This window comes from Astyanax mexicanus, chromosome 10, assembly GCF_023375975.1.
Source record: "Astyanax mexicanus isolate ESR-SI-001 chromosome 10, AstMex3_surface, whole genome shotgun sequence".
Lineage (NCBI taxonomy): Eukaryota > Metazoa > Chordata > Actinopteri > Characiformes > Acestrorhamphidae > Astyanax > Astyanax mexicanus.
The window spans coordinates 31,549,910-31,572,518 of NC_064417.1; the positions used below are offsets into that span (position 1 = coordinate 31,549,910).

Consider the following 22,609-nt stretch of genomic DNA (forward strand, 5'->3'; position numbering starts at 1 on the left):
CCACCTTACATTCAGCTTAAAATACCCTAAATAAACAGGAAAAAATATATACTTAAGCTTTTATTTTAATAATAACAACCCTTAACCTGATATTGGTGGCTAGTAATGTGTGTAATGTGTATTGGAGGCATGGCATTTCTGCACTGTGCCTATAGGATCCAGCGGCTCCCAGTGGTGTATAATGACATCGCATTTGGTTTGTAAGCGCTGCATAGTTGCTAGGTTACCTGTATGTGGAGGAGTAATACATAGAGAGCTTCGATTACAGTGCATTATCGGCTAATAATGTCACTTATAAAACGTCTCACAGCCAATCAAATTGCAGGGTCTGCATTTATTATTTTTCTCTAATTGTAACACCTTTCTTTCCTAATTTGGGAATCCAATTAACCCACCCCACCCTCAGACCTCCCCCACCACTACAGTAGTAATGCTCAGTAATTCCCAACCCAATAAAGTGTAAAGACTACCACTTGCCTCCTCCAATACATGTGAAGCAAGGCTCGTCCTCTTTTTGAATGGCCACTGATGCAACATCACCAGGAAGTCAGCATAACTGAAGGAACGTGCCAGATCCCCAGCTCAGATACATCAGCTAACAGATGCCTCTAAGTTTATGAGTTACTATACTGTACTCATGTCGTTAATCTACTTATGTCGTTAAAACATGTTGGAAAAAAAACAACATTGTTGTTCAATGAAACTGTTTGATTTTGGTTAAAAGTGAAAAGTAAATTGATTAACCTTTTCAAGTGTTTTAAACAAGGTTTATAGATCACTTTTAATCTGAAGATCTTCTTAGAATCTTCATTTAAATAAGTTATTACAGGCAGCTCTAAAATCACTGAGTAATGTTTGAGTTCCAGGAGCAACTCATTTTATTTTACAGTATCGAAGAGGAAAAATCCAACAAATGTGAGCAGTGTGATGTCCTCTGAACTGAGAGCGAGACCTTTTGTAAAGAGGTCTCAAGTCTGAGGAGCCTTTTTAATGTTTAAAGTAGCTTCTATACAGGATAATGTCAAGCAGAGTTCTTCAATTCCATTCCACCCTGACGATAAAGCTGTCTATGGCATAGCATCTACAACTCTGGAGAAACTTAAGAGACCACGTTAGTTTCTGAATCAGTTTCTCTGATGTTTCTATTTATAGGTATATATTTGAGTGAAATGAACATTGTTATTTTATTTTATAAACTGCGGACAACATTCTGCTGTCTTTTACAGGTGCAGAGCTTTTAGACCTCAAATAATGAAAAGAAAACAAGTTCATATTCATAAAGTTTTAAGAGTTCAGAAATCAATAATTGGTAGAATAACCCTGGTTTTTAATCACAGTTTTCATGCACCACTCTTACACTCTGAAAAATGCAAGCAGTTCAGCTTGGTTTGATCATTTGCGATCATCCAATTTAATCTTCCTTGTATTCCAGAGGTTTTCAATTTGGTAAAATGAAAGAAACTCATAATTTGTAAGTGTTCTTATTTATTTTCCAGAGCTGTATGTCTTAAAGTGGAGCTATTGAAATGGCTTGAAATTGTCCTGTTGTAATGACGCACCATTCAGAAAAGGTAGGATCACTTGTTGGATGACTTTATTAACGTAAAATCTGACATTTAAAAATGCCTGCAATGACGACCAATGGTGATCTGCCATATGTTAAGTTGCACATCACACCATGGCTCCAGCCCTTCTAGACATGTGATTCTTTACAACAAATCGTTGATCTTGGTCCTGATCACAGTGCTTTTTACTAATGGATTTGATTGTCATCTCCACCAAGGCAAAAGCAAACAATGGCATAGGGTCATGTTCATTAAGAGGTCCTTTTGCCTATACAATGGATAAACATTTTTAAATTGAATTAAACAAAAACATTATATTTACATTTAATGGGACATTTTGACTTTTCCTGTGATTGCAATACTATTATATACATTTCAACCGAGAAACCTTTTGCTTTTATTTGTTTTTTAAGACCATTCTTTTCCTATAGAGGATCCGTGTACCTTCTCTCTTTCTTTCTCTTTCTCTTTCTCTCTCTATCCCTTTTCATCCACATCCATCCCTCCACCCACCAAATTCCTTTCCATGTTTATCGGTGCGTTATTTGGGATCCCTGTGAAGAGTGTGGGCAGCGAACCCTTATCTCTGACATGACTCTGAATGCTGAGGCAGTAATTGTCAGAGTATGGAGAGAGAGAGAGAGAAAGACAGAGAGAGAGAGAGGGAAAGGGAGAGAGAGCAAGAGGGAGCGAGAGAGGGAGGGGAGTGTGTCAGTAAGAGAGTGTGCATGTGCATGTGTGAGCGTGCACGGGAGATCAAGCGAGGGAGGGGAGACGCAGAGAGAGTGCGAGTGAGCGAGCGAGAGAGAGAAAGAGAGAGAGAGAGCGTCTGTGTGAGAGTGAGTGAGAGAGAGAGAGAGGGACTTCCACTGCTCGCTGCTCACTCCGGCAGCAGCCAGCCATCCACCGTCTGGGAGGTGTGCATGAGCGGCGCAGGCAGCGCGAGAGCGAGGTGCGATTGGGAAAATCCAGGCGAGCAGCGGATGGACTTGTGAGGATTGAGGATTATTTTACGAGGACATTAACGAAGACTCTGGAGGAGGAAGGGGGGGGTCGCCTTGTGGATGCTGCAGTGCTGGGAGTGCGCACCCGTACGCACACGCCTGGTGTGTGTTTCACCACCATTAGTGTGTGTGTGGAGTGTGTGGAGTCTCAAAGTTGCCCAGGATGCTGAGCGTTGATCCAGCGTCGCGCGAAAGGATCCATCGTCTACTTCGTGGCGCGTTGCTTTGCTTTGGGCACTAACGAGAGCGCACCAGGAGCTCTCCACCTCTGTCTCTTTTCTGAATCTTTTATTTTATTCTTTTCTTGTCTTTCTCTTTTCTTGTCTTTCTATCTATCTCTCTATCTATCTATCTTTTTCGGTTCCTCTCTATCTCTGTCTCATCTCTATCATCCCTCTCTCTCTATCTCTTTTTGGTGTTGCTAAACCTGACAGACCACTCCATATCCAGCATCCCTCGCTCTCTAACAGGGTGGAATATATAAAAATAAATACAAACATATAGACGGCAAGCTCACGAGTGTACAGAATAAAAAGGGGAGATAAAGCGTAAGGAGCAGGACAAGACATCTGAGGAAAGACGAGAGAGACGAGAGGATATACAGCATCAGCGAGGGACATCTGCGATAAGTACGAGGGAGAAAGACTATAATATTGTCTGATACGGGATCAGATACCAGTCCATCTCAGGCTATTTATCGTGGGACTTCTATTTCTTGTGGGGGAATCGCAAAGCCCAAAAGGCGATCGTGTTCGGTCGCAATATCCCGCTGTTGTGGACTAATCTAGACGGACCTTCTTCAAACGACATTTTCCTGCAGGTAAGATAGCTGGTGTTTAATTATCCATTAGTACATATGTGTGAATATATGTTTATGTTGGGAAAAAGCTTTGATTGGACGATTGGGATGCTGCAGAGGCTTGCAAGGACTCAAAGAAGGTTGGAGAAAGAACCAAATTAAGGAGAAGAACCAGTGGGAGCCAATCCCAATCAAGCAAGAGACAGAGAGAGAGAGAGAGAGAGATAGAGCTATAGCTAAGCGCTATTGCATAAGCAAAGTTAGGATGGGTTCAAGTTTAATAACGCAAGTCCAATACAGGAATTGCAGGTTCGAGAGATGGTAGACATAGCTAGGGTGGGAGCTCAAATTAGTGCTGTTGGTGGGCAGAACAATTTGTGCCTTTTTTCTGGCAGCTTGCTTTAGTGGTGCTAGAGGAGGAGTTTCTGTTTTATCCCTTCATGTCTTCATATAGGGTGGAGTTGAGGGTGAGGATGAGGAGCTGATGGTGATGGCGGGTGTGGAATCTTACAGTAATTGTGAGCTCCGTTTCTTGACTGCTGTGAGTACCTACTCAGAAAAAAGGGTACCAAACTGTCACTAGGGTGGTACCCCTGTTCTCAATGGGGTGGTGCCCAGAATTGGTACCTTTAGTAAAGGGTTAAGGGACATATTTGTACTTTGTGCATTGCATTGAAGCTGTTTTATTTTCTTCTGGAACCTCAAACAACTGGACCTTGACAACCCTACACTTGCGATGTTCGTACCTTTGAGGGAAAAATCTGCACAGTAGCCATGGGTGGAAATACTCTTGCCTCTTCAAACAGCCTAATAAGCTAAACACAAGCTCAACCACATCTTCAGAAAGTTGCACAGACAGATCCTTAGAAGGTCTGGCCATTTTTAAAGTATCTATTAGTGTAGGTCATTTCTGGATGGGCAAAGCCTGCTGAGGTAACTCGAAGCCAATGGCAAGCAAGTAAAAAGTCGTTAAAAAATGGTCCTAAAATGCCACTGGGCTGGTACCCATCTCATCACTGGGGTGGGAACCATCTTATCAATGGGGTGGTACCCTGAAAGGTATGGTTTTAGTGCTTAAGCATATGTATGTCCTTGCATCCTCATGCATCATAAGAAGCTTCAGTCATGCAATTCTACGTACGTAGATCCTAGAAGGTGGTTTCGTCTATTGATCTTATTATATTTAAAGCATCTATAAGGAATCTTCTAGTGTAGGTCAGTTTCTGAACGTACACAGCCTATTTTTCTATCCCAAACAGTACTCCTCTCATCACTAGGGTGGTAACCTGAATGACATGGTTTTAGTACCTTAAGTTGAAGAACATGATTGCATTCAACCTTCAATTCAAACCATTTTGCATCACTGAGGATCCAAAAACCTTATCTGTAAGGTCTTCAGAGGATCATCCCTTTAGAATTAGAATTTCGAATTCTTTTCTTGCCAGTTTCTAGTCTAGATCGGTTCTGGATGACCAAAGTCTACAGACCTAAGCCAAAGGCAAACTCAAAGACCTCAAAGAGTAGTCTCCATTGCATGTCCCACACACTGTATATGTGAAATTTGAGAGGACAGTAGGTTGATGGTTTGAGGGACAGTAGAGACACTTCTAACTATTATTATTTCTGAACTATTTAAACTAAAGACAAGACCATAAAACCAGTTTGTCTTGCTGCTGGAAGCTGAAAAAAACACTTACTCATAAGTCTCTTCTGGCTGGGTTTGTGTATAAGTGCAAGTGTGTGTCCTACAGCTTCCGTAGTGCGTCCGTCCGTCAGTCTGTCCATCCGTGCATCCGTCCATCTAAGCGTCCTACGTCCGCATGCAGCCCTGCTCTCAAGTGCTCCCCTTTGGATGGGAGGTTTAAATATTCATGAAGGCATACACATCCTGTCTGTCCTGAAATATTTACAATAATTGAATAATAAAGGAGCCTTGCCATGGACCATGCATGCTCTGGTACCTTCTTTTCTTCTAACTCTATTGCTCTATCTCTCCCTGTCTCTCTCTCTCTCTCTTTCTCTCATGGTCTTTCTGTCCCCATGCTGATTCTGCCAACACTAGCCGGGTCCACATGAGTGACCACTAAATGACTTTGCCTGCAGATATGCATGTTCAGAGAGGATAGAGCCTCCTTGTGTTGCCGTGTGCCGTGTGTCGGGTGTACAGTCTACCTGAGAGTGTTTCCAGTGCTATTTTGTTTTATTTTATTTATTTATTTTATGTGGGGAAATTACTATCCAACCTCAGATCTTCTCCAGTAGTATAGGAACCAGATCAAGCGGGAAATAAATACATAAATAAATGAATAATGATTCAATATTAGCTTGCTGATGGTGCATGCGTGTTGGTGTGAGCTCTGTGAGATCTTTGCCTTTGATGTTTTATTGAGTGTGCAGCAGGCCGGCGTAGATTTCTGGGTCTGAAGTTAGAGCTTGGTGATATGACTGAAAAAAAAACTCATACCCTGAAATGCTTAAGAGATATCGCAATGTATGATGATATATTCTCTGATATGATTTGATATGATACAATGAACCTTAAGAGAATACATTATATTTTATTCTTAAAAAAAATAGGTTAAGAATTAGGGTTGGGCGATATGACCAAAACGTCATACCTTGATAAGTGTAAGATAACTGGTGACATACAGCTCTGGAAAAAATTAGGAGACCACTTCATTTTCTGAATCGGTTTCTCTGATTTTGCTATTTATAGGTATATTTTTGAATAAAATGAATGTTGTTGTTTTATTCTATAAACTACAGTCAACATTTCTCCCAAATTATAAATTAAAATAGAGATTTAGATCATTCATTTGCAGAACATGAGGAATGGCTGAATTAAAAAAAAAAAAAAAAAGAAAACATGCAGAGCTTTCAGACCTCAAATAAAGTTTTAAGAGTTCAGAAATCAATATTTGGTGGAATAACTCTGTTTTTTAATCCCAGGTTTTTAATGTATCTTGGCATGTTCCTGACCACACTGTCCCTTCATCTCACTCTTTCTATCAAAATCTCTCTCCCCTCTTCAGTCTGATGACACATTTCTTTGTTGATTTTGGAATGAAATCACACACTGCAGGTGCAATGTGATGATATTTTACATGTTTAAAATATAAATTTATGATAAATCGGTCAGTCCTAGTCTGGAGATGTGTTTGTGAAGGAAGAGCCGCTGTGGATCCAAGTGATTCATCTGTAATTTAGAGCTGCATCTCTTCTTAGGGGGCGCCCATCCCTAACTACAGCCTGTTTTAGAATCACAATCGATAACACAATTCTCTCTCTCTCTGTCTCTCTCTCCCCTCTCTCTTGATTGACCACACTCTCCCTCTCTCTCTCTCTCTCTCTCTGGACCACAATCTCCCTTCATCTCTCTCTCGCTTTCTCACTTCCCCTCTCTCTTTCTCACCCCCTTTCTCACTGAATCTCTGTTTCTCTTTCTCACTCCATCTTTCTTTCGACCACACTCTCCCTCCATTTCTCTCTCTCTCTTTTGTTTATCAATATCTCTCTCCCCTCTTTAAATGTTTTTCTCTATTCTAAATGTTTTTCTCTTTTTCCTCCCTCTCTCCCCTTTCTTCTCTCTAAATAATTCTTTTTTTCTCACTGAATCTCTCTGTTTCTCTCTCTTCTTCTGTCTCTCCATCTTTTTCTCAACCACACTCTCCCTCCATCTCACTCTGTATCTTTTTCTATCAAAATCTCTCTCTCTCCCCTTTCTAAATATTCTCTCTATTTCTACACTTCCTCCTTCACTCCATCTTCTCTCTCTCTCTCTCTCTCTCTCTATTTCTCTCCCTTTCATGGTCACACTTCCCCTCTTTCTTTCCCGCCCTCCCTCTCTCACTGCATCTCTCTGTTTCTCTTTCTCTCTCCATCTTTCTCTCAACCACACTCTCACTCCATCTCACTCTCTCTTTTTTATCAATATCTCTCTCCCCTATCTATATGTTTTCCTCTATTTCTACACTCCCTCCTTCTCCCTTTCCCTCTCTCCTCTTTTAAATATTTATTTCTATTTCTACACTCCCTCCTTCTCCCTTTCCCTCTCTCCTCTTTTAAATATTTATCTCTATTTCTACACTGCTCTCTCTCTCTCTCTCTCTCTCTCTCTCTCTCTGTGTGGGAGGGTGCTGACGTCCGTCCGTTTGTCTGGGAGTACAAAAGCAGTTCTCTCTCTCTCTCTCTCTCTCTCTCTCTCTCTCGGTTTGCAGCTCCATGCTTATTTTGTACATGTGTCTGATGTGAGCTGTGGAGTGGAAGGCCTGGTTTCCAGTCTCGGCTGATTTATATATCTGATGATTCACTCTGAAGCTCGGTGTTGGCGGCCCGTTTCATATCTATAATTCATCTCTGCCTGCTTTTTCTAAAGGGTTAAAGAAAAGGGACGCAGGGAAATGATAAAAAATACATTTTACAGAAATGAAACATTTTGCACAAATACTAAACACGATTGTTTACTTCTGAAATGGTTTGTACCTTATTAAAAGGACAATAGCCTTGTTGTAATGCAGTTGCATCGACACACAAATGATTGTCTCTGTTTGCTTTCTTGTAAATAAAACAAAATATACTGCAGAGCCACAATTACTCAAAAATTACATATTTCCAAATACACACATCTAGTTTGATTTATGAGAACATTTGTGAGCACATTATACAGTACGTTCAGACAGAGATCTTTGAGTTGATGCAACTTATGATAACTGAGTTTGGTCTGTTGCCATTGGCAACTTCTTTTCTATTGGTTTCTGGTACAATCTATCTGCATACTGGGTGTGTCCTCTAGTTTCTGAAACTCACCATTAGTGTGAAGTGATTCCTCTTGTAGATCATACATTTCCATTAACTGCCTGGCTTCTATGTTGTAGGCTGTAAGAACAAGCAACATTTTCTGAGCTGCTAACTCTGTATTTGCTGTTTGCTATACTTACTGTTCTCTCTATAGCATTTTCTTTCTTTATCTTTTTTTTCTATTCTAAGTACTTATCCAGTTTTTTAGATTTTATGGTACCACTTTAAAATAAGACTACCTTTATAAAGGCTTTATAAATGGTTTACAATTAGTTTATTAATGGTTACCAATTAGGTTGTAAATGTCTTAAAAATGAATGTAAGGCCATTAATAATCAGTTATAACACATACGTAGAAAGGGCAACAATATAGATGGCTGTGGGTTCACTATTTGGCAAACAACAGGTCATTGTTGCCCTTTCTACGTATGTGTTATAACTCATTATTAATGGCCATAAATTCTTACATTTTAATTTTTAAGGCATTTACAACCTAATTAGTTAACATTAATAGACTAATTGTAAACCATTTATAAACCCTTCTTATTTTAAAGTGGTACCAATTTTATTATGCAAAACTATTGATATAAGTAAATAAATAAACTTACAGATTAGCCATAATAACTAAAAGCTTTTAGTCTAATTAACTCAACTTTTTAGTAACCATTACTTAAAAATCTAAAGGCAACCCATTTCCTCAAATTATTGAAGTAAATTCAATTTATCCAGGCTTACAGTGTAGATAATAAAGCCTGGATATAACTGTATATCAGGGCAGACTGTGGCCTTGAGCTTTCAGTATCTTCATTGTAAAAGACACTGTGCACATCTGGAAGCAGCTCATATGTTGCTGCCTCACCTAAACAGGCTGCTATGATTAAGCATCTGCAGCTGAGCGTTCCAGAACCTTAGCCATCGCCTCGCTCCGGCCTAGAAACTAAAACAGGCCATTCTTCTGGCCGAAACAACGGCCTCATATGTTACAATGTGCTGAGAAACCCGAGCAAGGCCACAGATGTCCAAGAGGCTGGGTAATAGCAAAGAACACAGTAAAGATGGCCTCTTAAAAAAAAAACATGGTTGTTCAAGTAGAGGAAATGAATTACTACTTCCTTCCAGAAGCGCATTTGAGTGGATAATGAGGAGCTGCTTCAAAATGGCTGTGCGTCAATATAATGATTTTTAAAAAAAAAATTGAAGTGAACTTATTTTAGTAATTTAGTTTAAAATGAAACTCATATATACAGCTTTGAGACCACTTCAGATTCTAAATCAGTTTCTCTGATTTTGCTATTTACAGGTTTATGTTTGAGTAAAATGAACATTGTTGTTTTATTCTATAAACTACGGACAACATTTCTCCCAAATTCCAAATGAAAATATTGTAATTTAGAGCATTTATTTGCAGAAAATGAGAAATGGCTGCAATAACAAAAAAGATGCAGAGCTTTCAGACCTCAAATAATGCAAAGAAAACAAGTTCATATTTATAAAGCTTTAAAATCAAAAATCAATATTTGGTGAATAACCGTGGTTTTTAATAACAGTTTTCACGCATTTTGGCATGTTCTCCTCCACCAGTCTTACACACTGCTTTTGGATAACTTTATGGCACTCTTGGTGCAAACATTCAAGCAGTTCGGCTTGGTTTGATGGCTTGTGATCATCCATCTTCCTCTTCATTATATTCCAGAGGTTTTTACGCATGTTTTTCTTTTATTGTTGATGATTATGGCCTATAGCCAAAGAAAACCCAGAAATCATCTCAGAAAATTAGAATATTATAGGCTATAAGACCAATTTGTACTATTGGCAGTGTGGGTAGTGTGCCAAGTCCTGCTGAAAAATGAAATCCGCATCTCAATATAAATTGTCAGCAGAGGGAAGCAAGAAGTGCTGTAAGATTTTCTGGGAAAACACTTTAGACTTGATAAAACACAGTGGATCAACACCAGCAGATGTCTCTCCAAACCATCACTGATTGGTGGAAACTTCACACTAGACCTCAAGCAGTTTGGACTGTGTGTCTCTCCACTCTTCCTCCAGACTCTGCTCCCTTGATTTCCAAATGAAATGTAAAATTTACTGATGTTCAATGATGGTTGCCAGGAATCTTTTTACCAGATCATCTCTTGGTTGCTCTGGTAGAGTCATGATAGTGGAAGAGATATTGAGATTGTTTAGTAGGCATCTTAGACTTATGTGGTTTTCTTGTAGTTGCACATGGAATGCAAATAAATTGCAATGCAAATTAGCTCTCAGACCACAGTAAGTATCATTATTTGGACACAGATCTGGTCAGCTGGATTTAACAGATGCCATCTTAGATATTTTCCAGTTTCCAAGCAGAAGGATTCTGTTGAGTGCCTCCTTTGAGCCTTATCTCTATTGTAGCCAGTTCAAACCCAACATTACCCATCAACCATCCTTTGGAAACTCAGTCAAGATGAAGCACAGTCAAGACACACTTCTGCACACACTTGTTTTTCTCCACAAGGAGGAGCAGTTTGTCCCCTGGTTGAACTGAAGGTTGTTGCCAACTAGATCAGTCAGGACATAAGCTGTACATGCCACGCTTTAACTGGGTTTAATAAGATTTACTTACGGATCAGAGATCATGTTTTAGGCATAGTTTGTTAACTGACCTTCCGTGACTCTAAAGCAGGCTTAGTTTCAATTAGGTGAAAAGGTTAGCAGAACAGAAAAAAAAAACTATATCTTAGTAGAAGTGATGTAAAAAAGTAAATAAATAAGCATTTTTATTGGCCCATCCATCAAGAAATTTGTACATATGCTCATTTTTTACAGCTCTGGAGAGGAAGTGTCGTCCCACATAGTGCAGTTAGCAGTGTTCCAATACCAGTGTAGCAACAATAGAGATGCTATTATTAGAGAATTAAAGGTCAGTGGAACGGATATTTAGGGTACAAATGTTACATAATATTGCTTTAAGAACACCACACTACTAGTGCATCTCAAAAAATGTGAATATATTATATAGATGTATTACACACAGAGTGATCTGTATTTTTCTTTAATTTCTGATGATTATGGCTTACACCCATAGAATACCCAAAAATCAGTACCTCAGAAAATAAGAATAGTACATAAGATCAATTGTTTTTTTGGCAGTGTGGGCAGTGTACCAAATGGACCAAAATGGACATGATATAACGCAGTGGACCAACACCAGGAGACGACATGGCTCTCCAAACCATCATAGATCATCTGTAATTGTTGCATTCCATTTGGAAATCAAGGGACCAGGTTTAATTTTCCAGCAGGACTTGGAACACAGCCCACACTGTACCAATTATAAGTACCAATTGGTCTTATATAATATTCAAACTTTCTAAGACACTGATTTTTGGGGTTTTCATTGGCTGTAAGCCATAATCATCAACAATAAAAGAAATAAACGCTTAAAATAGTACATCGATATAATATATGAGTTTCACATTTTCAACTGAATTACTCTGAAATAAAGTAAATTAAGCTTTTCAATGATATTCTAAAGAATCAAACATGCAAAACCGTCAATCAGTAGACGGTGAGGTTTCCTTAGTACACATTACTGAGATGTAAATGTGCACTAATGAGAAAATATACAGTAAATTAATACACCAACTAATTATTTTTGACCCCATTTAACACATTAAACTTAAAACTTTGTCCCACAAAACCCTTCCTTTGGCTTTTGATCAATGAAAACCTCCAAATTAGCTCTGAAATGTACAGCAACATCCATCTTAAACAGCTCAGCCTAATGTTACCAGTAAATAAATGAGGGTGAATACTTTCCAGCCTTTTCAGGATGTGCAGTCTGACCTGTCTGAAAGGCTAGACACGGAGCTCGCAGGCATATTTTTAGTATGTCCATTAAGGAAGTAACGAAATAAATCAATGCTCAGTGTTCTGTAGACATCGGGTTTCAGCGTTTTAAAACGATGACCCCTGGCGGACCTCGTTGCCCTCTCGACTGCGTCTGGACGGTTCTGTCACAGGGCTTGGCATGGAGACCCTGGCCTATCAGATCATTAGTGCTCATCAGGGTGAAGTTGGCTTGGCAAAGGCACCGCTAAACTCTAATGACCAGCCTTCCTCTGCCAGTCTAAATAAAAGAAAATGGATCTAATTTGGACTCTGGCCCCGTCTGCCATCTTGCATAGCTTGTTGATTGGTTCCCTCAGGCACGGCTTTGGTACTGAATAGTCCAAGAGATGCTTTGAGCGGGATTGATTAGACTTCACTCTGGCCTGGATGTTCGCTCTTTGATTAGTGTACTCAGAGCAGTCAGGGCTTGTCGAGGCATGAGCTTATTCATTTTTACTTTTTTTTTTCATATTCAGGTTTTTCGCTTGACACATCTGCTTTTTAAAGACAGACAGATGGTGCAGCTAAGCATTTAGTCTTCTCCAAAGTCTGCTGAAGACAGAGCTGACTGGCGCTAATCTCATTATCTTACCTTACTAAAGTTCAAGCAAAGTTTAAAAGAGTTTCAGAGCATTAAAGGACCAATATGCATAACATTTTTATTTTCTAACTGATATTAAAAAATTGTGATGTTTAGGAAACACTTAATAAACACTCAAGCAGTTATACAGCTCTGGAAAAAAAAAAGTCTCACTGTATATTAAATGGGATTGACCTCGAACCAAACATCTAACCTTAGGGTTGCATTTAGAGTTAGATTTAAGAGTTAGGTTTAGGTTATTGTTAGGGTTAGGTTTAAGGTTTATGGTTGATTTGTGGCCAGAGTTAACATTTAAATAACTGGATTTTTGCAGTTTACAGCATAGGAAAGCGTGACTGAGAACATGGTTTCCTTTATGAAAAAAGAGCTTTTGTCATATTTTTATTCATTTAAGATTTCAGTAGCATTTAACATCTATTCAGTTGAATGTTAAATGTCAGATAAGCAATAAAATAAAATGATGCTGCATGTTCTTTTTGTGTTGTTCATTATGTGGCAGCCACTGTACATCCCTGTTTGCCAGGTATAGAACACACAAGCATGTTGTGGCCTCAACGTCTTTCTCAAAATCTAGAGGCATAGAGACAATTTAGATCCCAGATAGACTACAAGACAGATGCTGAGCAGCTAACTTTTTCCTAAACAGCTTAGCATAAAGCTTCAGTTATGGTTTGCTACAGTAACTTCATCTTGGTAATGTATTGTGGCCACTAGTAAAGCTGGGTGTTATTGTAAGACAGTGATAATTGGAGATAAATAAAGAGTAATGCTGTCTAAAAATGTCATGCAACAACATGCTAACATGAACTGATATAAATCACAAGGAAGGGGAAGATGGCAGCACCTGGTTACAACCTTGACAGCAAACACAGACAGAACCCACAAAAAAAAAAAAAAGAATTGTCCTGAATTTGGCAACCCAAGTATGTGACCTTCACATTGATGGACGTCTAGCTAGTGTTTTAAAATTAGACTGTGGTAGCCATTTCCATGCTTGCTGACATTTAGTACATAGTAGGGTAGTTTCCAACAGGGACTATGCTTAATCTTTGGTTGCCAAGATTTGAAAACTTAGTCAACAACTAGGTCTGCTCCATGGGCAGGAAACTGCACAAAATTGCTTAAAATCAAAACCAACGAACAAACTTTGTACAAAGCGAATTCCACACGAAATGTACCACATCCGTTAAACGTGTACAGAGCATATTTGATGATGGGTCTACATCCATTTCTACTCTTTGTAGAGCTCAAAATCATATTCCAGAGTTAAAAGCACGGATTATAAATGCATTTCGAATGATTTCAGCATATCTGCAAGCGCAGACTCAAAGACGAAATCCTTTTAGAGCTCACTTGTCCTCATGTATTTCCTACAAAGCACTCTAAAATGTTCTAACGTCACCTCAGAGAGGAATGTTGAACTGTTTGTCAAAAGTGCTTGTCTTTGTTCGTGCTAGGATCCTGTCACGTTGAATTGATTTTCCTCTTTTTTTTTAACAGTTCAATGCTCCAGGCAGGTCAGAGTCCCTCAATTAAAAACCAAGGAAACAAAGGTCCTCTGGACCAGGTCTAAAACTAAACCGTTTGCCTGGGGTGACTCGGAATTAAAAGGACTTTTTGTAGCCTCTCTGAAAGGCTCCAAATCAAAAAGAACAGCTATGCCTTAAAGCTGTGCGAGGTTCTGAGGATGAAGGGTGAAGATTGGCTGGTGCGGTGTGAACGGTGGGTCAGCGATGGGTTGTAGACAGAGCCTAAGGAGGGGTCGCTGACTGGAGTAGAGAATGAAGGGCCCTGGCAATATTATCGTAATTAGCATTATGCTAAAGGGGATAACCCAGGTCCAAGGTATGCTGGAGGGTGCGTCCAGGGGGGACAGGTGATGACAGGGACCCTGGAAACCACAATGCTTCAAAATTGCCAACCTCGATCAAGGCCAGTCACCCCTGGCTACAGCTTTTTTTGGTGTAAGCGGGTTGACGGCCAGCATTAGCCCGAGCAAGGGTCAAGTGGGTGTCATGTTGGAGGAGAATCTGTCGACGGGTGTGAAGGTATTGTGCCATGAGGAGGTGGAAGATGGTGGGAGGAATAAGACCAGTTTGCCTCAGGCTTGGTTGTCTGCCCTGTCTGGATTTTAACCTTCATCTAGGGTATACTTTCTTCATATCCTTGAAATGCCCCAGTGGCTATGCCTTCTCCCTCCACACCACATCCAACCCTACGGTAGATCCTACTAGGAAAGGTTACTCGCTAGACAGAAAACAAAAGTGACATAAAGAGAATAAAGACACTGTCTCACTTTCTCTCTTACTTTTCTATCTTGCTACATGCAGTGGTGCCTGAAAGCCATAGTGAAACTTATTTTCTATAGAATTTGACAAAATGTTTATCACCCTAAAAGTTCCAGGAGTAGATAAGTAGAACAAAAACAAACAAAAGATTGGTTTTATTGCATTTATTTATTGAGGAAATTGATCCAATATTACATATGTTTGAGTGGCAAAAGTATTTGTGTAATAATAACTGCAACTAAAGATTTTTGATAACTGTTGATTAGTGCTGCACATTGTCTTGGAGGGATTGTAGCGTCACCCATTCCCTAATTAAGCAATAATACAAAAGAGGGAGTGCTATAGCTTGTAATACTGGCACTGCTGTGCTGCGGTCGTAGACACGAGGCAGCAGGCTGAGCATCGTTGCTAGGTTACCTGTTTGTGGCGGAGTATACATGAAGAGGTTCGATTACAGTGCATTAGCGGCTGATAATGTCACTTATAAAACCATGCAGGGTCGGAACTAACTGTGGTATAACACAAAATAGCTTCAGCTGTGTTATGTTTGAGAGGGTTCTACTGGATTAAGATCAGAACTTTGGCTTGGCCATTCCAAAACGTTTAACATTTATGTATTATTTTATTGTATTTATTTGTTTTTTGGTTCATTCTTTTTGTGTAGTGGCTGAGTTTGTGTGCTGAGGGTTATTGTCTTGTTGCATAACCCACGTTCTATCCCACTTAGGAATAGATGTCCTAAAAGTTTCCTCCTGTCTTTGCTGGTACAATTCAGAATTCATTGTTCCATCAATGATGACGAGCCATAAAGGCCCATATGCAGCAAAACAGGCTACCCAAATCATAAGGCTACCACCACCATGTTTCACAGATGTTTTAATGCTTTCTCCTTGTAACTTCGCCATCTTTACCACTGTTGTTCAGTGTTCACCTGATGATGGAATCGTGAACATTACCATTAGCCAGTGGAAGAAAGGCTTTGTTGCTTTAGTTGCTTGGGTTCTTTGTAACATTCACATCTGATCATCCGTCATCATATTGGTTGAAAACTGGATTGAACTTATCTACTAATCCTAAATGATAATACTGTACTTTTGCCACAAACAGAGATTGCTGTTAAGTAGACAAATCTACTTTTAGGTCATAGTTCTGCAGACTTTTCTAAAGTTCTAGTTAAAGTTCTAAAGGCATCACGCATACTTTCAATAAATTCCACTGCATTGCTTGTGCTAGATCTCTTTAGATACTGATCAATTCAGGGTAAATGTTCTGATTGCTTCCAGATACAGTACAAACAGCTGTGGTTGCTAGATAACCTTAAGAGAATTTCCTCTCTTAATGTTCTACTACTGCATACTGATAGTGACGGCCCAAAATTCAATTAACAGAAGATGAGCTACAAATCAGGGCCCCTCCTTTCTTTGATTTAATACAGACTAACAAACCCAAAGTCATCTAATTATCCTGCCCATGCTGTTGGTTAAAGGAGCTGCATTGTATTAATGGGGAAGTAATCAGTGACACTAATCATTTGAAACAAATGATAACGATAAAGGCTTCACAGCTGCTGTCCTATTGAGGCCGAGACAGCGCCGTACCGAGCACAGCAAGGTGGCTCGACCAGTAGCTTTGAGTATTTTATGAGTCTGAGAAATACAGGAGGCTTTATCATTATGGTGTAATAATGTGGGAGCTCGCAGGGCAGTGAATTCCCCGGGGTAACTGGGGAATACACTTCCCTGCTAAAGAAAAAAGGCCAGGCTAGCCCAAGCTAGTTTAGCTGGTTGACTAGCTTAGCACTTTCCCAGCAAGAAGATCTGGTGGAGCAGAATTACCTAAGAATTTGGTTTTGGTTGCGTTTGATGGTTTAGCTGTTTGACCACCAGCAAGTCAATCTGGTTGACCAGCCTTACCTTAGAGTAGGTCTTAGTTTGAATTTAATGGTTTAACTGGTCAGTCTAACCAAGACAGACCACAAGTATGACCAATCGACCTGTGCTTGACCGGCATTACCAGTAAGAAAATCTGGTGTATCAGCATTACCTTAGAGTATGTTTTTTTTTTGGATTTGATGGTTAAGCTGGTCAACCAAACCAAGGCAGACCACAAGTATGACCAAGCTTGGTCATGCTTGATCAACATGACCAGTAAGATGATCTGGTTGATCAGCATGACCAATATTACCTACTGTAGATGGTCAACCTGCTCAACCACCATCATCAAGATGGATCATCAACATAACCAAGCATAATCAAACTCAAATGAAACATGCACTATGCTGGTCAAGATCTAAATGAGCAGTTTTTTTTTTTTGGCTTATTTTAGCCAGTCAGTTCACAATGCAGTGTGGCTTTATACTTGTATCTTGTGTCATCACCTACTGTCTAGAGGTATCCTGGTGCTCTGGCTTGATGGGTTTAGAACCTCAATCTTGTTGCAACATGAATTTGCATTTGGTTCCTCTTTCAGCTCAGGGTTGGGGGAGTGATCTTTTTGGCTGGTGTTGGAGATTATACACATATTGTTGATGGGGGTTCTGTATGGCATAGTAACGGTAATCAAGTATTGAATACTTGAGTACTTAAGTAGTTGCTTGCCTATTAAATATATATATATATTTTTATGATAAACTGGGACAGCAGTGTGTAATGTCTAATTTGATGATGAAATGTTACCTCAGGGACTACTTTGGAATGTCCCTAGCTGTATAGGTTGTGAGGTGTTTTCTTGTGGGTGAGGTTCACCACTGGCCAGTGTGCTTATAGCAAGGTAAAGTGAATTATGGGCTATGTAGTGAGGTCTGGTAGTGGTCTGGTAGTACAGATGGATGGGTCTATATCTGAAGATGTGCAGGTAAAGTATTTAACATTCCTCCACCCACAGTGTCACATGTGTACTGGTAATGCACCATTAAAGGGTAGTAATGATAGTGGGTGGTGATGATGGTGGCTGTTATTATCTATGTAAACTCTGGCTGTTCTTTTAGGACATGAAAATAAATTATCTGAATATGTTTTGCCCTACAAAAGGGTGCAGTTACTTTCAGACAAAGCAGTACTTAAGTCCATCTTTTCATTCATTTATACATTCATTTATCCTTAATGAGGTGTCCATTAATGCTGCAAATGAATCCATTTAAACTGCACTGTCAATGGAAGAAGTGCGGCAGACTTGCCAGTCCTGATGTAAATGAAGCTTTATTAGCCTAACTGGACTCTAATTAGCCAGACGGCACAAACCTGCTGTTTATAAATCTCTGTCTGAACGGTCTTGTTAACCTAAGATTGTACTGTCTATTTGTTCCAATGGCAAGTGGAAATGTATTATTTCCTGCTGACAAACGTTCCAGCCAATCCAACCACACTTAATTCATTAAACACAACTGGTAGAGAACTGGTGGACACTGTTGTTAGTTGGGTAGTTTCCATGTCATGATGAAATCCAACACGCAATTACAAATAATTTGATTGAGCAGTAAAATGACATCAGTAGTATGTCATTTTATGTCAAGTATTATATACAATATTGTGCCAATAAATGTACCAAAGGAGAGCTTTTTATGCCACCTTTTAAAGCCATTCAATGGATGGAATGAGTAGAGGAAAACCAAACAGGCTCCAGGTATAAAAAAGTAGAATCAATTACTGTAGGTACCGTACAGTTCTCTGGCTATCCAAAAATATGTTACTTCCAACATGGTGCAAAATACTGCCTATTTTCCCTACAAGGTACCTACAAGATGATGACAGAGCAGACTGCCTCTTACTTGCACCCACTTCTAAAAGCTCATGTTACCTCCTAATTTCCTGCTTCCTTTTTTCTCTTTTCCTCCTCTATCCCACTATTACCCACCATTTGGCCTATTTGAGGCCCTGTAAAAATAATGTTTTCACCTTAAACTTATATGTCCCTTATTACACATTCTACATCATTATTTGTAAATCGTTTTAGATAAAATTGTCCACTAAATGTAACATGTAATGTAAAATACTGTGTGTTCTAAATATGAAAAAATATATTTTTTTAAATTCTCATGCAAGTTTGCCTCACTGAGAGATGTCTTGTTGTCTGAAATGATGTTGGAAAGGCCTCTATCTCAACTAACTACTTATAATCTCATTTCCTGCTTCCTCTTCCCTCCTTTCCTCCTCTATCCCACAATTTCCCCCACATTGGCCTCCTTTAGGCTCTGTAAAAAATAATGTTTTCACCTTGACCTTCTGTCTTCCCTATTGCTAACATATATCACTACTTGTTGCTATATGTCGTTTTGAATAAAAGCGTTTGCTAAATGTAAAATGTAATGTAAAATACTGCATTTTCTAAACGTGAAAAATATTTTGGAAATTCTCATGCAAGTCTGCTTCACTGAGAGATGACTTGTTGTCTGAAATGATGTTTTGGAAATGCTACCCTACCCCACTCCAATGAATCACAGTCATAATCTGACCTAACACAAGAAATATCATCAAGGAAAAGGCCAATGTCAGCGAACGCCAGTCTGTGTACTTCCACCCACGAGACATTTATCATCCCCCTGTCTGCCGCGATCAACGCCACGCAACGCTGCCTGCCATAATCCGAGCGCGCTCCCTCGTTATGATGGAGGACCCGAGCAGTATATTAGCTAACAAAATGCGGCGGCTGTGTTAATACGTCGTTTGTCTGAGAGGCACGGGAACAAAGGCGCGGCATCTAAACGATGACCTTTACCTTGTCTAGAACGAGCGGCGCTCCCATTGTCAACATATGTAATTCCTACCCTCGGATGCCATGCGGGCGCGGTGTTGAATTATAAATCAATGAAGCCGCTTTACAGTAGAATCCTCCGGCCCGCGGGCACGGCCGGCGCTGGAACAGCGGAAGGGAGGGAGGGGTGTGTCCGCCGAGGTGAAGGGGTTCAGGCTTCCTGGGGACGGAGCTTTTGTGCCCGGGCGCTGAGCGCCGGTCAGACGCTGGCGGTCGTTCAAAGGGGGCCGAAGAGAGAAAGCGGCCCTTATCAAACTGTTGCAGACACACGCTGGCGTTCAGCGGTCTGTGGTGGGTGCGCTGTAGATACTGTAGCGAGAGTGCGCGCGCGAGAGTGTGTATGTGGGTGGTTGTTCCGTATAAATATATGTATTTATAGAATCTGTCCCAGTTCAGCGTCAGTGTCACAGATAATGTTCTGAGAACAACTGTCAACACAAGGCATAATGCACACCGGCTCGTATTGTAATACGGCGCGTGTTTCTCATGTATTTTCAGCAGGAGCAGATTTACGGGCACCGGGGGGATCGAGCGGCACCACAGCAGCCATTTGCAACAATTTCACAGTTTCACAGAAAAGCATCGTTCGGAAACGCTCCCGCTAGTCCTGCTACGATAACTCGATATTTTTGCTTTTAGATGATATATGAAATTTTATGAAAAATTAAAAAGGATAGCATAAATATGTCAATTAAATAATGTCTTAAATCGTCACGGAAATAAATGTGATAAACAATATTACTGTCATTTTAAAAACTAAAATTTCATGCCACGGTTTTATTGATAATATATGATGTCAAAGTAATGCAGTTACATTATTTTAAAGATTACAAACTTTATAAAAGTTATCCATATCCATGCTCTTGGGATCCCCCACAGTCAAGGAAGCATAAATCATGCTTGAAACCATCACTTTTGGTCACACTTTATACAGTACATGCATTTCTGGACAAGCTGATGGATAGAGCTTTAAATAACGTGTGGATGTGTGAACAGTATATGTTTAAAAAAAAAAAAAAAAAAAAAAAAAACACCCTTCTTTATTTCTAATTTTTATTCCATTTTCTCCCAGCTTACACAGCCAATTACCTAACCCACTTATTAGGACCCCTGTCACTAGTGATGCCCCAACACCAGGAGGGTGAAGACTAACACATGCCTCCTCTGACACAAGTGAAGTCAGCCACCACCCCTTTTCAAACTGCTGCTGATGCTGCATTGCTGAGTAGCCCAGAAAGAGCAAGGCCAAGCATTGTGCTCTCTCAGGGCTCCGGTAGCTGATGGCAAGCTACATGAACAGGATTTGAACCGGCAATTTCCTGATCATAGTGGCAGCGCCTTTGTCCGCTGGACCACTTGGAGCCCTGGCAAATAAACAGTTTAAATATTTTTGTCTACTAGTGAGCTACTATTGCAGATATTTTCTGGGAAACCCTGCTGACGGGTAGAATTTATACATAAGACACACTGGATTAAAAGGTGCACTGAAATTTTTTGGAAAAATTAAAGTATTTTGGGCGTGCTTTAGAGTTTAAAAATTATGGTAGGCTAAACAAACAAAATTAATCTAAGTAAACATATTCATGCATATGGAGTATTTTACAATAATATAGTGAATAAAAATCAAATGATAACATCATCGTCATCATGGCAGGACTTGACAGGACTATCTATATCTAAAACGACTTATCTAAAAAGCTTCTCCAGCACTGTGTAATTGAATGTAAAGCAGATTTCGCTTTTGTGCTTCAGCTCGTGGTACAGGGGGCGGACCCGGGCCAGGTGGTCAGATATTGAAAAATAGGATTTGATTTAGATCCAGGTGGTCTTCAGACATGATATGAATCTTAAACTGCAGCTGTAATGAAGGGGCCCTACAGGCTTCTTCCCAGAAAGATGGGGGAGATAGCAAGATAGCAGGAGATAGTCATTTGAGTTAAATCTGAGAAAATGTGCGTAATGAATGCCAGCGTATGTGAGAGAAATAGAGAGAGAGAGAGAGAGAGAGAGAGAGAGAGAGAGAGAGATGCAGGAGTCCGGGTGTTGAATGTGTGGGTGCTGGATGGCATGATTGCATTTGTATGCCAATTCTGTACACGCTTTGATTGCAAGAGACACACACACGCTCTCCTACGCTGCCTTTCTTTCTATTAATACATCCGTGTCATTCCCTTTGACAAGTTCAATGCATCGACTGCGCAGCCGCAGCTGAGGGACGCTTTGTGTTTGCGTTGAAGACGCCGGGAGATGGCAGGAAGTGTGCGTTTGTCAGAAATGGGCACGGGAAGGGGAAACTCGCTCACGAGCGCTGCATATTTAACGCCAGCAGAAAGAGAATATTTAGCGCGAGTGCAGAGGGAGAATTCATTTTTCATCTTCTTCTGCACTTCTCGTCCTGCTGATGACCTTGAGCTCGCAGTATCAGCATTCAGCAACCTACACGTGTGCAGCCGGGCTTATATACTATACAGGGTCTAATACGCTCTCTGTTGGACGCAAAGCCCACTGCATTAAGACAGATCATGCATGAAAATAGAAAAAATATCTCCAACTAGCTCAGTGCTAAAGCAGATTACAGCAGGTGAGGTGTCTGAGATCGCTGCACATGGCTGCGTACGGCTGCGTACGATAATGTTCAGTGTGGGGTTACATTATTTAGAAATCACTTTGGCTGAATGCTTCAGAGTAGTTTGGAATTATCCTGCATTCAAGGTTGTGGGTGGTAATGCTACTGCTGTAGATACAGTATCGTGCACACATCAGCTATAACATTGTTTGGGTAGACATTAAGATGTGATACCAAAGCATCCATTATAGCATTATACTCTACACTTAAGGTCAAATAAAGAGTTGCGATGATAATATTCATAAGGAAGATAATTAAATTCACCATGAAATGTAGACTTATATCAGACCAACCCATCACTGACCAT

General features: G+C 40.1%; 1 protein-coding gene across 1 annotated transcript in view; it reads left to right on the forward strand.

Annotated features, from left to right (window-relative positions):
* Positions 1 to 2,330: 2,330 nt before the first annotated feature.
* Positions 2,331 to 22,609, forward strand: part of lingo2 (leucine rich repeat and Ig domain containing 2) — a 511,589-nt gene continuing 491,310 nt past the window's right edge. The window contains exon 1 of the mRNA XM_007245531.4: positions 2,331 to 3,389. The gene's annotated coding sequence lies outside the window, so the exon portion shown is untranslated. The remainder of the gene's footprint in view (positions 3,390 to 22,609) is intronic.